The 14,309-nt window shown below is 45.4% G+C and overlaps 1 protein-coding gene across 6 annotated transcripts in view; it reads left to right on the top strand.

The window, feature by feature from the left end:
- Window positions 1–972: 972 nt before the first annotated feature.
- The window catches only part of SEMA6A (semaphorin 6A), a 112,665-nt gene continuing 99,328 nt past the window's right edge, over window positions 973–14,309 (top strand). For 2 of the 6 annotated variants that reach the window (XM_052701355.1, XM_052701360.1), the window contains exon 1: window positions 973–1,524. The gene's annotated coding sequence lies outside the window, so the exon portion shown is untranslated. Of the gene's footprint in view, window positions 1,525–2,661; window positions 2,859–11,517; window positions 12,203–14,309 lie in introns of those variants that run through there. The other 4 variants (XM_052701358.1, XM_052701359.1, XM_052701356.1 and 1 more) reach the window with 4 other exon arrangements.

The raw sequence follows: 14,309 nt of genomic DNA, 5'->3' as shown, positions 1-14,309 counted from the left end.
ATAGACAGACAGAGATGACGTTCAAGCAATTGCACTTGTAAGCGACTCCTGTGGGGAGCAGATACCTCCATGCGGAACACCAGAGGCTCTCCTAGCAGCCTCGCTCCAGCGAGACCTACAGCATACAAAACGCTGTTAATCCCATGCCACGGCCAAGGAACGGCTGTGTCTCCGCGCCCCGAGCCAGCAGAGGTCAGCGATAGGAGACGGAGGGTCGGACCCACACCCGAGCGTGGCAGCCAGGCGCGACCCGGCCGGAGCGCTGGAACGACCACAGCTGCTGGTGCGCGGCCGCGGGGCCGGGGTGGGGGATTAACGTACTAGCGCCGCTCGCTCCTGCTTCTCGCTGGATCGGCTCCGAGACGGGGATTAACGCAGCGAGCGGCTGCCGGGGCGGGATTTGACTGGAGGAACGGTGGAAAGGAAGAGATGAAGACGGCCGAGTTCGGTGCCAGCGGCAGCTGCAGCCGCGGTCCCCGCGGGGACTAGGGGGGGATTTGCCGCCGCTCGCCGCCACCGGGCGCTGCCGAGCTTTTTGCCGGACAGCACCGGACGGCTCCGAGCCGTCCCTGCCGCCGCTCCCGGAACCCGCCGCGGAGCCACAAAGACCCCGGCTGGGCCGCCCGGAACCGAGCCCACGCCGCCAGGCCGAGATGCTCCAGTCGCTCGCGGGCATCCCGCGGCGGCGGGCAGCGTTGGCGTGGACGCCGAGAGAGCGATCGGAGGCGGCGGCAGCGGCGGCTGCGACCGACGGTGCCGGCGGGGACATCGCTCCCGCGAGGCGCGGCACCGCAACCGCCCCTTCGGCGGCACCGCCCGCGGCACGGCGGGGCGGGAGGGCTGGGCACGTGCCCGCGGGGCGGGGCGGGGCGGGGCGCGGCCGCCCGGTGCGATCCAGTCCGGGGCTTTGTCTCCGCCTCCGGAGCCTCGTCCCAGGGGCTGGGAGTGGGAGCCGGGTGGAGGCAGGGTAGCGGCGGCGGGCGAGCGGCTTCCAGTCCAATGCCCGGCAGCCTGGGGGCGAGCAGCGACTGCGCCTTCTTGCCGCGGCACGGCGAGCGCCGCCAGCCTCTGAGTTTTCCTGGAGCAGCTTTCGCACCGGGAACACTTTTGGTAGAAAGGGAGCAGGACAAGACCCCGAAATGACTTACCTCCCGAGGCACGGCTGAAGGGGACTTACTGGAGTGGAGTCGTAGTGGAATTTGGGTTTGGAGAGGAGTTGCGAACGCTTTTTTTTCTTTTTCTTTTTCTTTTTCTTTTTTTTTTTTCTTTTTCTTTTTTTTTTTTTTCCACTCCTGTTCCCTCTTTTCGCCCGTCATTGGAAATGAACAAATTGCACTTGCAATTCAGAAAGTAGAAATATTAAATATTCCATCCCCTGGGAAGCACATATGTAGTAATGACAAAGGATTGCAAAGGAGAGAGTGGCTCCAGTTTCCCAGAGAGATCCCCTTAAATGGATTACTAAATGGGACACACCATCAGCTAGTTCTGTCCTCTAGCTGCCCAGATAGATGCACCGAAAAGGTACAGTACTCCCCGTCCGTATCCGATGTTTTGGGTTGCGTGGAAGGAAGGCTCCCGCCTCGCCCGGCCGGTCGAGAGCGGCGGGGAAGGCGGGCGGCGGCTGCGGCTGCCTCGGCAGCGCCGATGGCATTAGGCGAGGAGCCGCCCGCAAGTGCACGCGTTGCGCTCGCCCTTGCCACTTTCCAGGCATCTCGTGGTTTCGTCTTTCTTCTCCTTTTTTCCTCTTTTCCTCTCCCCCACCCCTTGGCTGCTGAACGCGCCGGCGCTCCCCGGCCCACCGGCACCGTTTGCATGTACGGTGTTCGGGCTCCTGTCCGCCTTCTCCGGCTCCCAGTTCCGCTCCCTGCCCTCAGCTGTGGGGGGTTTCGTGCGGGGCCGGATCCGCGCTGCCTGCGGTCACCGCGCGGGGCTATGAGCTGCCGGGGTCTTTGTTACAGGCACAGTGCGGGAGCTCCGTGCAGAGGCGTAACCCACGGTTTCCGCTCACCAGTGCGGGATTGTGGGGGTACCTTCTGGTTTTATGGGCTTGGCGGTGTGTTTCGGGATTGGCATTTTTGTTTGTTGGCATTACTATCATTATTTTAAATTTTCAAGGCTGAAAGAAGAGGCCGGCAACCGAGAAAACTTCGGTTTCCCGGTTGCTACAGCGGCTTTGTTCGCGAGGGTGGGCTGAGGCCGCGGGCTCCCCTCCCCGCTGCACCGACCTCCGGCCCCGCAGAGGGGCTGCGGGCTGCCCGGCTGCCGCGGCGGGGAGAAGAGAGGGTCCCAGGCAGAGCCCTTCCCCGCCCCCTTCTCGGCAGGGCGAGGGCTCTGTCCGCCGCTCCTTCGTTCGCTCTCCTCTTCGGGGAGCCGAGAAACGGCGGATAAAGTTTTTCTAAGGGGGAAGAGCGGGGCAAGCCGGCACGAAGGAGCTGCCGCAGCCTCTCTCGGAGCTGGCCCGGTGTGAGTCCTGGGAGCTCCGTGCAGGCGGCTCTGAGCGGCCGGCAGCGGGCAGCTTCGTACCGCTGTTTAAGAGAAGAAGGTGGTTTAGCTCCCCCCAGCCCAGCCCGTGTAGGAGCTGCGGGCGAGGCGTTAGGAACCCGTCTCTCCCCCGTCCGGGGCGAGGCAGGGGGTCAGCACTGCCCCGAGCTCTGCCGCCGTTCCCAAGGAGGGTGACGGAAAGTTTGGCTCGTCTTCGAGCCGGAGAAAGTACCTGCGACAGCTCGGCCCCTCCTGCCCGAGGGAGGCGCTTCCTGGGGTGGCTGCAGGCGGGGGAGCGTTGCGAGCGCGGACCGCCGAGGCGGCTGTGTCGTTCTGTCCGCTGGCACTACGATGTCCTGACAGCCCTGAGCCGGGTGAGTGCCAGGCTGAGCTCCGCGGACAGCCGGCTGTGTCTTTGCTAACCGTGACCGCTTGGTCGGAGGGAAATTTGCTCCCCTTCCCCTCTCCTCAGCAAATTGCTGCTTTGGAAGTTTGTAAACCTGCGCTCGTGTACCGAGGTCTGTGCAGCACGCGTCTTTGGTTGTTGCGGATGGGAAATTGTTCGACTAAAGCAAACGCTTTAAGTGGTCCGTGGCAAAGCACGCGAATTCCAGGATTCGCAAGATGAACACTTGGTCCTCTGAAGGGGTGGACACATGGACTGTAGATGTAGTAAATAATAAAGAGCTGAATCTCCGCGACCATTTTCTGTCACAGGGCTGCGTGCAGAGGTTTACTAATTGTCGTAGATTGAGCTAACTTTTATTCAGTATCATCTGGCACTTGTATTAAGCTAACCTAGAAGACAGTGAGGGAAATCATGCCTCTTCCTACGCTGTCTTTGCAAACATTGTGTATGTGCAGTTCAGTGTTCTCATGTCAGCAAGCTTTTCTGGCTCGGTAAATCAACGTGAGGAAGTCCAGGAGAGTGAGGATCTATTGCAGAACTTGTAGAGATTTTGACAAGTCTGTGGCAGCTTTCTGACAGTAGGATTTATGCAGCCACTGTAACGTTCATGGCTTCCTTTGCCATTTGTTCTCAGACTGCAAAATGATCATGCTCTGGTTAACTTTTGTGGGTTTTCTGTTTGTTTGTTTGTTTTTAATGAGACTGATTTAGTGTGTTGCAAGGAAAATTGGGTTTCGTACAGCAAACCTTTTTCTTCACGGAATTGCTGCATGTGTGTTTGAAAGGAAATGCTATAGAGTCAGTGAGATTGAGAGGTTAGCCAATTAAAAAAAAAAAAGGGCAGTTGCCTGAACATTTCAATGTCTAGGGTATAATTTTGTCTGAAAGGATCCTGTTTTTCATGTAGTAGCTTATCCGAAGATATAATGCAAAGAGAAAACACACTAACTCTCTTTAAAGCCCAACAATTTCCTATGCATAAAAATGTTTATCTTGATTCCCTTCCACTCTTCACTGAATAAAATCTCTGGCTTTTGAGTAAGTTTATCTCAGGAGTGGAATGCCCAGATGAAGCTTCTGTCTGAATGCAAAAGGAATTTTAAAATAGCAATTAATACCATAAAGTATAATTGCAGTGTTTGCTTTTCCTGTAGTGGGAATCAAGTGCTTGAAGCATGGATGAGTACTTAAAAGGAAAACGAATCATACGGTCACAGATGTTCTGTGTATTCTGAATTAGCCTACATCAAAACTGTTATTCTGACTTCCAGTGGCAAAACCAACCTTATAAACTTGTCGTTCTTGAACAAAAAAAATAGTTGGATTCTAACGTCTGCAAGCAATATGTTATCTAACATCTCCAGCTGCTCGAAGGTGGAAGTACCAACCATAGTCCATTTGTAATGTTTGCAAATTAAGGCATGCACTTAATGCCAGTCAGAGTGAGGAAGGAGGTGGGTCGGGTTTGGGAGAAGGAGTTGTCCTTGCTCTTTTTTTTTTTTTTTGGTGGGGGGGGGAAAGAAAAAGAAAAGCAGAAAGATCAGATTAATGACCTGTGTTAAATCCAGAATGGAACTGTTTGCATTAAAAAGGAAGTAGGTTATTGTGAACTTGCTTGTGAGTGTTTTGTGAAGGGAAGGGGAAACTTGTCATCTTGTTTTGAAGAGCCATACATAAATACGCATGAAAAGAGTTCACATGGTTTGCAGCAGGAGAGACATGAAATGTTTTTGGATTAAATTGACCTGAGCTAATATATGTCTTGCATCCAACTTGTTTGCAAGGACGCATTGTGGCACTTCCCAGTCAAATGCTTTGTGTCTGATTGCCATGCACTATACCAGAGTGCTGAAAAGAAGCAACGGGGTAAATTCTGCTAAACCAAATTCTATTCTGTTAGGCACAGCATATGCTAGAGTAAAGTTGAACTACACTAGATCAGAAGTTTTCACTATCTTCATTTGATACAGATACTGCACTGTTTCACCTCCTACTATTAATTTATTAAGGAGGTAAATCTTTAGCCCTTGCCCTTTCCAGTCTTGCTTGCCCAGCTCTGTTCTGCTTGTTGGAGTAATTGGATGAAATTAAAGGCAGTTGCTGAAATATTATTCAAATAGGGCACTCTTCCATTGTGTGCTTCCCCCTGCTTTCTGGTGGCAATCTATGCTTGGTGAGGACCTGAAACTATGATCTGATTCCCTTTGCTGTGGGTCAACCTTCAGGACTTTGGTCCACGTCTTTTGGAGCAAGCAGCATTCAACACAGACCTACAGCAGACTGTGGCAAGCCTTGCCTGGGCAAGGAAACAGGAGAGGGAAAAAAAAAAAAAGAGAGGAGTAAGCAATGCTTTTCTTCTGCACCATTAATTGTGTGCATCAGACCACCCTGGGGTGGGTGAGGAGTAGGGTGGTAGGTAATAAGAGACAGCCAGCAGCTGTGTCAGTTCCTGCATCACGAAGCAACCAGAATCACGGTTTAGTGGCAAAAATAAGCAGCTGGAAGAAAACCCAAGCCTGAATATAATACCTCTGTGTATGAATGTGTTCATTTTGAAGCTGACGCGTCTGTCTGTTGAACAAGGAACAGCTTGGACAGGGTCTGCAAAGGCAGAAGTGCTTGTCCTGGTTTAACTGCTAACCGAAAGCCCAGGGTCTTTATTTCCTCTGTGTGCTATCTTCTGAACGAATGAAGCCATGGAAATAGCTGGATGTTGATGTTTATACAGCATTAAGGGTTATTTAACTGGTCTCAGGAAATGAGTCTTTGAGTTTGGGTCACGACAAGTATGGCAGCACAACTCAGGCACTGCTTTAGATTTAAAGGGAAGAGTGCCACCTACTGTGTTGTAATTATACATATTGCATGTCCTGCATGTCCTCAGGAGTTCCCAAGGTGTCCACCTGCCACTCTTATTTTAGCAACTGGATAGGAAAAGATTAAAAATTCATAGTGATATGGGATCTGGAAAAAAGAAAGAAATAGAATATCCTAAATATCCTAAAACATCAAGATATTCAGAAAGTCGTGGAAATGGTTTATTAAAAGACATCCATGGCTGCATTTGCTATTTTTGTCACTTCAGACTCATTAAGGCTACGAGTTAATGGTGGGGGCGCAAGAAATAAAAAAGGGGATTGGAGCTCTATGCCACACCTCATAAATTTATCATATTCTCAGCTTTCGTAAGCCAGAAGAACATAAATGAAGCGGCACGATTTATGTCCTGGGGAATTTAAAGTTTAGGTCCACTGTAGATAAAAAGAAAGAAAAGCAGATGTCACCTTTTACAAAATAGCTTCTAAAAATAAAGAAGAAAATCGGTAAGAAAAACCATCATGAATTATGTCATGATTCACTGCCGAAATACTGATAGTTAACTGTTAGCCAGTGTGGAACTGTAGTTATTTACCAGTAAGAAGATGGGATGTGTTATACTCTGCAAATACAGAGCCATTTCTGTCTGGAAAGATTCTTCCCCCAGTCCCTAAAGTGTTTCTGCATTGGCTGAAATGGAGATGTAAGATGAAGAAGATAAACCAGCTATTAGCAGAACTGCCAGTTGCTGTGTCTCTGGAGTGAAGACATATGGTAATTTGCTGCATTCCGTGATGACCTTTTCTTTAAAAGTATTGTTAATAATAGGCATTTCTGTATACAGTACTTATAACAGATTCTTGAAATTCCTTGAAATTCGTATGTTGTGGACTACCCCGTGCTTTTTTTTTTTTTTTTTTAACCACTGAGAACTGCTAATGAGGAACTTCACACAGAAGGTTTTTGTTTCTTTTTTGTTTCTTTTTTGTTTTGTTTTGTTTTTTTACACCATTCCTGGCATACTGAAGGGAAGCACCTCCAGGGCAGGTGCCCAGCGCTGTGTGTGCGCTGTTTCCCCATTGGGAAGCCTTTTGCTCCTTGTCTCCTTCGCCTCCTGGGTGAAGCCATGCCTTGGCTGCATGGTCGTACCCTTAGTGATAAGGGCAAAAAACATATTTCTCTACTTCTCTGTAGCCTTTTGTGGAAACTTAATGTTGCAATTGGAAATAAGTAATGCTCTTGTTACATCATTTCGCCTCAATCTGAGCCATCTAGTAGATGGGGAGTGTAAGAGTGATTTTTTTTCTTTTTTTTTCTTTTTTTTTTCTGGAGATAATAGTGGGAGTTTGATTGTCTGCTTCTGAAAAAGGTATTCCTAACCTCTCATCAATTTTGCCATGACCCTGACAGACTCATGGGGCCTTCTAGTAATGAAAATGTGTAGATAACGTAACAGATGCACAATGGGGTTTTGGTTTAGCAGATGGAAAAAGTATGCTCTTATATGAATCCTCAACACAATGAGAAGAACTATGTCCAAATATATATGCCCGTCTGCAGCAAATGTTATTTCTACTTGATCTCCATCCGCTCACCTTCCCTCAGGTGTTCTATACGTTCTATACGTTGAGCAGCATTTTTATGTGCAGCTTTGACAGGCTGACTGGAAATGTGTTGTGTTGGTTCCTTCACTGTTGCTGGTGGACGTTTATCCATTGCTTGCACTTGAGGCCGCATTTCATTGAGATGTTAATGAGAATTTGAACAGTTTGTAGTTCCGTCGAATATTTTCTCTTAGAAGAAAAATAGTGTGGTTTTGTTGATGCCTGTTGAAATCTACTTTTTACTGGTAGAATGTGATGGATTTTATGCTAATTCCTTTCGCATTCCTGAAATATGGCCTAGCGAGGCACTGTCTCTGGGATCTTCATCTATTAATCATGGAAGCTGCTTTTTTATTCGGTTGCCATAGTTTCAGTGCCTCAGATAGTGTTGGGGTGCCTTGGGAAAGGCTTGAGATATACTTGGACTTGCAAGCCTTGCAGTTATTTTGGCAGTGGTAGAGCTCTGAAGGAACAGAGAACAGCATCCAGCATTATTCAGAGCTGGATTAAAAGAGGAAACTTCTGGATATGTCTCCCTGGACCTTGTTATGTGAACATCCAGCTGATACTTACTCCCAAGATTTGCTTTCTGTTTTGTCTTGCTGGTAAAACCGTGCACTTCAGAGACTTAATGGCTACCTTTATGCCCTGTGAGAGCAAGAAAGGCTTTTGATTAGTTCTGCTGACAAACGGCTGGGTAAATTAAGGGATTTAGGGTTTCTTAAGCAATGAAGGTAATTTGTTCTACATTTTCTCTTGACCTGTCTTCATAAAACATGACATCATGTTTGAGACCGAGTTAATGTGTATTGTTTCCATTGTTACCTTAAATTTAATAAAATGACAACGAGCGCGCTTTTGTTAGCTTACAAAGTAGCAAAGGGGAAATAATCTGTCAGAGCTGGTGTTGTTTCAGCTCTGTGTTGACATTGGCTGTACTTTTTTAATTATGTTTCGGTATCTGTCTACAAATTCAGCACTGAAACACGCATATTTTCAGAGACGCAGAGCTGTTAGTAGTTGAGAGTGGCTTTTCTGACAAATGAGAAAAGTGGTAAAGTAGTAAATAGCAAGAATTAATCTAGTAAGAAAGTAGCTGGAAACCCCTGACTTTTCATCCTGTGCTAATTGTTAGCAGTTGTGATTGACTGCAGATAGTATGAAAACGCAAACATTTTTCACAAGGAAATCAGAGACCTTTTTCTTTTCCCATTGAGGGGGAAAAAAAAGAAAAAAGAAAAAAAAAGAAAAGAAAAGAAAAGAAAATCATCACCTCCACAAGGCACATGTGTGAGTAGATATCTCAAATCCATTTCTGTTCCATTTTACAGAATAATGTCTCCAGCATTAAGTGATTTCCCTCTAGTTTTAATGAAACTATTTGGTTCTTGCACAGATAAGCTTGATAGATATTTTCTGTTCACAAGAAGAGCCTTAAAATTTCTCATCAAAGAATCGTTTTTGAAATTAGCTGTGCAGTTTAAGTGAAAGAATACAGTATAATTTAAACTAATCTTGAAAATTAGCCACTTTTAAAACTTTCAAATGGTTAGTTACCCTTCAAAGAGAAGTTTTAAAGCTTCATTCTGGGACTTTACTACCCAGTCTTGTCAATTTTTCAAGTGAGATCAACAAGCAGATTGAGAACATGTGCCTATTATTTGTAATCCACCCTCAGGACTCCTACCAGCTGAGCAACTTTGAAGTCCAAAACTTCTGCATGAATTTTAATGATGATAAAGTTTGTGTGGTGGTGGATGTACAGAAAATCTGTATTTCCAGCTTTGAACTCTCACGTAGTTTCTCTTTTGCAGTCTGGCTTTTGCATACTGTGTTGTGTATGCATATTTTACACAAAATGAATCCCACATTTTTTCCTGTTAAACCTGAAATGGATATGTATCTAGCAGACTGACAGTCTGATAGGGCAAAATGATATGCCCTGGGCATTTTGTAGTTGCATTTAGAAGGGAGCTTGTGACTGTCTAGAAAATTCTGAGTCCTGAGAAACATTGAGGTCAAAAGCTGTAGAGGTACAAATGCAATTGTTGGGATTTTTTTTTTTTTAATCCTCTTTTCCTAAGAGTTTATTACACATCAGCTAGTTTCAAATTAGGCATAGGATCAATCTGTATGGAAATGAATTTAAGCGGATCTGTAATGTACCACTGAATGCTTATTAACATTAAAGATTTTTCACAGAATCACAGCATGGCCTGGGTTGCACAGGAGCACAGTGCTCATCCAGTTCCAACCCCCTGCTGTGTGCAGGTCACCAACCAGCAGCCCAGGCTGCCCAGAGCCACATCCAGCCTGGCCTTGAATGCCTGCAGGGATGGGGCATCCACAGCCTCCTTGGGCAGCCTGTGCCAGTGCCTCACCACCCTCTGAGTATATTGCTTGTTTATTTTTTTGCCCCTGGAATATTGATATGTGAATGGTAAGTAATTGTGTTCTGAGTGTAGAGGCTCAGTCTTATGCCTGTAAGAGAGTAAGGAAGAAATTCTACTGCCTCAGCAGCAAATCCTTAGTCTACTCACAGGCCAGCTTAGCCCTGTCAGTTTTATTTATGGTTGGCCTCAGTTGTTTAACGTCTTCAAGCATCAGAGTACTGATCCCATCAAAGAAATAAGATGATGACTATTGGAAAAGTGTTGTATTTGTGTCCTTTTTTAGCAATTTCTTTTGGAGTCTGTTCTGGAAATCTTGCATGTATAGAGTCACATCTCAGTGCCTGAGTATTTCTGAAAGACTAAAGCTTGATTTGAGTGGGATAATAGTGCAGGGACAAGATGGAGGGAAAGTCCTCCACAGCACAGCCACTGACTGCCCAGTGCCCATCATCTGGAGGCAGTGCACAGGTTGAGTCCTACGCGATTATATGTCTTTAGCAGTACTGAATTCCAGGAGCATGGCTAAATGCTGCCTGGTGTTTGATTCAGAATGCCTTTTTTATTATACAGAGTGGAACACGGGCTGTTTAACTGCTACCTTGGACCTTGGGTATTAGTTTTTGTAGTAATGGCTTGTCATCATAGCTCTCTAATAAAAGAAGTTCATAATGTATCAAAATCAACTTCTGAATTTTTTTTTTTATATGAACAGGATTTGATGCTATGTGTATAAACTTCCAGTAGGGATTAACTCATTCTACTTCTGAATAATTTGTGCTTGTTAATTACAAGCACTCAGCTTTTGCCAGTTGCAACTTACTGATCTGGGCAGCCTGGTCTGGAGGCTGGCAGTGGGGTTGAAATTAGATGATCATTGTGGTCCTTTTCAACTCAGGTCATTCTGTGATTTTTATGACCTCAACAAACAGTGAGAAATGGCCCAAGTTAAAAAATGATTTTCAAAATTCACTGTTACCTGTTATAGGGAGGTGATTATATAACATGATTCTAAGAACTGTGTCCAACCAGTAAGGTATTTTGTTATAGAAACATTTCAGGCATAACATTTTCTACTTGGAGGAGAATAGTTTTGGTTTTTACAAAGAAGAAAGAGGACAGACATTTCTCTAATGCTTCTTTGGGGTGCTTTTTGTCTCACCTGGTAAAATTACTGTTGAATTTGAGTAGTAATATGTCTTTCTTTACAAAGAACTCAAGAACTGAATCCTTAAAGAGCCGTCGTGGGAAGAGGAAAGATTTTTTTGCATGCGCCACTACACTTTTTTCATTTTTATCGGCAAGGTGTTTCCTTTTAATTTTGTTGTAGGGAAGTTCAGCATGTTCAGATAGGCTGATTAATTCCGTCACGAGACGTGTGTATTGTAGGGTGGTGTCGTCTTTTTTGCTTTATCCTGTTCTAAGCATAAGACTAGAGATACTGCCAGAACGCTTCCTTTCCCAAGATTAAAAATAAATAAAATAAATCCTGTTCCTGTTCAACAGTATGAGTAGTCCAAAAGGCATATATAGCCAACCTGGGTCTAATAGCCTGAAGGCGAGGTGAAGGCTGGTGACTGTGAGAATAATGCAGTTTTGATTTGTCAGGATGTTTTTCTGAGTGTGTTATACAACAGTATTAAAGCATCTACAGAGGAAAAATAAAAACTCTACAATTAAAAAACATTGTCTATTGGAGTCAGTTCCCTGATGCACACGTTTTATTTCCTTTTCATAGAATCATAGAATGAATCACAGAATGGCCTGGGTTGAAAAGGACCTCAATGACCATCGAGTCCCAACCCCCTGCTGTGTGCAGGTCACCAACCAGCAGCCCAGGCTGCCCAGAGCCACATCCAGCCTGGCCTTGAATGCCTGCAGGGATGGGGCATCCACAGCCTCCTTGGGCAACCTGTGCCAGTGCCTCACCACCCTCTGGGGGAAGAACTTCAACCTAATATCCAACCTAAACCTCCCCTGTCTCAGTTTAAAACCATTCCCCAATGTCCTGTCACTATCAATGCTCGTAAACAGACTCATAAACTCCTCCTGTTTATCTGCTCCCTTCAAGTACTGGAAGGCCACACTGAGGTCTCCCTGGAGCCTTCTCTTCTCCAAGCTGAACAAGCCCAGTTCCCTCAACCTTTCCTCACAGGAGAGGTGCTCCAGTCCTCTGCTCGTCTCAGTGCCTCCTCTGGACCTGCTCCAAAAGTTCCATGTCTTTCTTGTACTGCGAGCACCACTTTTTGTCTGTTTGGGTTTTGTTTTTGGTTTTTTTTCCAGCTCACTTTTTGGATGTTTTCATTTGTGCATATCTGTGTTGGTGTCGTAAGCTCTCTCCTGTAGCCAAAATCCTGGAAGTGACATCATCTGCCAAAATCACCATTCACTCCCACCTCCAGTGCTCCATGTGAGAGAAGCAGCTCAGCTTGGCCTTTCTGGTAACACATTGCTGCAATAAGTGCTGGTGGTGTGCAGAAGGATGGAAGATGTGGGCTGTTTGCAGTGAGAAGTAATGAGGTCTGTAAGAATGCTTGCATTCATTTACCTTCAATGGCAAATCAGTCCTTTAGATCCTTTTCTCCCATAGAAGTTCAGCAATCAAGCTTTATTTAAAACAGATGAGTGCATCCACTGTTGTCACAATGAAAGAACTTGAGGAACTTTTTCAGAATCTGCATTCTAAAAAAGCACCTCTGAGGTTTTGTTAGGAGGACTAATCCTGATCTGCTCCTTTGTGCCATGCTCCTAAAATCTGAGTAGATTCCTCCTGTAAGCTTTATGTTTGTCATCAGAACCAACTGCATTACTTACACATAAGAAAGTGTAGAGAGGTTGGGCCGAGGCACAAAATATGTTTTAGGAGGACATAACTTTTAAGCTGTCTGCATCACACAGGAGAATGAGGGTACAGTTTTGCTTCAGACACTGTCTGTATTTATTTCACTAGGCATGGAGCTTGTCTAGAAAGGCTGTGCTCTAACTCATCCTAATAGTGACATAACTCCTGCTGACTTCAGCAGCTGCTGTTAATTTCTGAAGTTTAAAATCTTGGGTGGGGGTAAAGTGGACTCATGTTCACATTAATATCAAAATATCAATAAGGTGTTGTTCTGCTATGTATTGGCACCTATATTGTAGCTTTACAGAATCTGCTGCAGGAGATTTTTTCGGAAGAGGAGAGCCTCGCAGTCGCCAGGCTGTCCTACTGCTCCACAGCTGTGCTTCCCAGACAACTGCTTGTGTTAGCCTACTGTAACAACTGTCTGCATTTAAAAGAATACATTCTTGTGTAAGATGGAACAAAAATCCATTTACTCAAAGAAGGATGGGTCTTAAGGATTGCAGCATGTGGCATTTACTTAGCCGTGTTTTCCTTAGATTATGTGTTTGAAATACTGAAAAACTGTCCTTGCTGTTGCACAGTGGCCTTAGAAATTGCTTCAGTCTTCAAGAGAAAAACGCCTTTCACCTTTTGACACTGTTTCTAAATCCAGGGGCAAAGCTAACTAATAGCACACAGTCTGAAGAAACAGAATCTGGGCTTGGTCACATGCTTTTGTGCTGAAAGAGGGCAATGCTCGTCTTTTAAAGCTTTCTTGCAGCTTGTTCAGCTGTGCTGTTTCATTGTGAAAACTAATAGGAGGACTACACTCTGCTTTTTCCTTTGCATGTACCCTGCCCTCTTGTGTTTTAAAATCTCAGTGCAGACACTTCAGGCATCCAGATGATGACTGGCGTAGTGAAAAACATTGAGCAATAACAGGAAATGATGGACACAAGCCACACTCTTCAAAGGCACTGTTTTTTTGTGCTATTTTCTCTTGCTTTTTACAGCATAAGAAGCTGTACAGCTTTCTTATGCAGATACAGAGGTGTTTGAAAGTGGATTATCCGAACTGGTGTACAGAAAAGCCCTAGGAGTCATTTTGTATCAGTGGGTAAGGGCCATAATGCATTTGATTAAAGCAAGGCATGCTGCCTACACAGGGAGTTGCTAAAAAGGTTCTTTCATGTTTTTCATGTCTTAGCCCTGCTTTTACAGAACATAAATTCATACTTAGTTTCAGTGGTTGCACTGTTCTGGTCATATCTATAGGACTGCTAAGAGAATCAAACTATACAAGTGCAACCAGTTGAATGTAAAATAATACAATTTGTGCTGAGCGGAAACCATGACTGAGAATATTAGCAAAACAATTTCCCAGCTTAACATTCACCTGCTCTACCTTGTCCTCCTCCTGCTTGGCTTTTTAACAGCCACAGGGAAAGGTTGCTGAAAGCACAGGTCATGCTAAGACAGATTAGCTGTAGTTTTTAGAGAAAGAAAGATGGAAAGAGATTTTCTCTCCTTCGAGCTGTATTTTTTCTTTCTCCTGCTCAAACAAGAGGGTAGAATTTGCTCCAAGCTGTTAAATAGTTTCTGGCACTAGTCCTCGCACTTCCCCTTACTCGTGTGAAGTGTATTTTATGCTGTTTAAAAGTGTCTTTATATACTCTCATGTTTAAAGAGCCTCCAGAACTTAGAAATATATAAAAAGTCTTTGCAAGATGAAGAGCAAACTGCAGGAACTTCATGCTGTGCCAGTGTTTAAAAGAAGTAGT

Source organism: Tympanuchus pallidicinctus, unplaced genomic scaffold, assembly GCF_026119805.1.
Source record: "Tympanuchus pallidicinctus isolate F22 unplaced genomic scaffold, pur_lepc_1.0 scaffold4, whole genome shotgun sequence".
NCBI classification, from domain to species: domain Eukaryota; kingdom Metazoa; phylum Chordata; class Aves; order Galliformes; family Phasianidae; genus Tympanuchus; species Tympanuchus pallidicinctus.
Note: the sequence above shows the minus strand (reverse complement) of the source record. Positions and strands in the feature narration are given on the sequence as shown.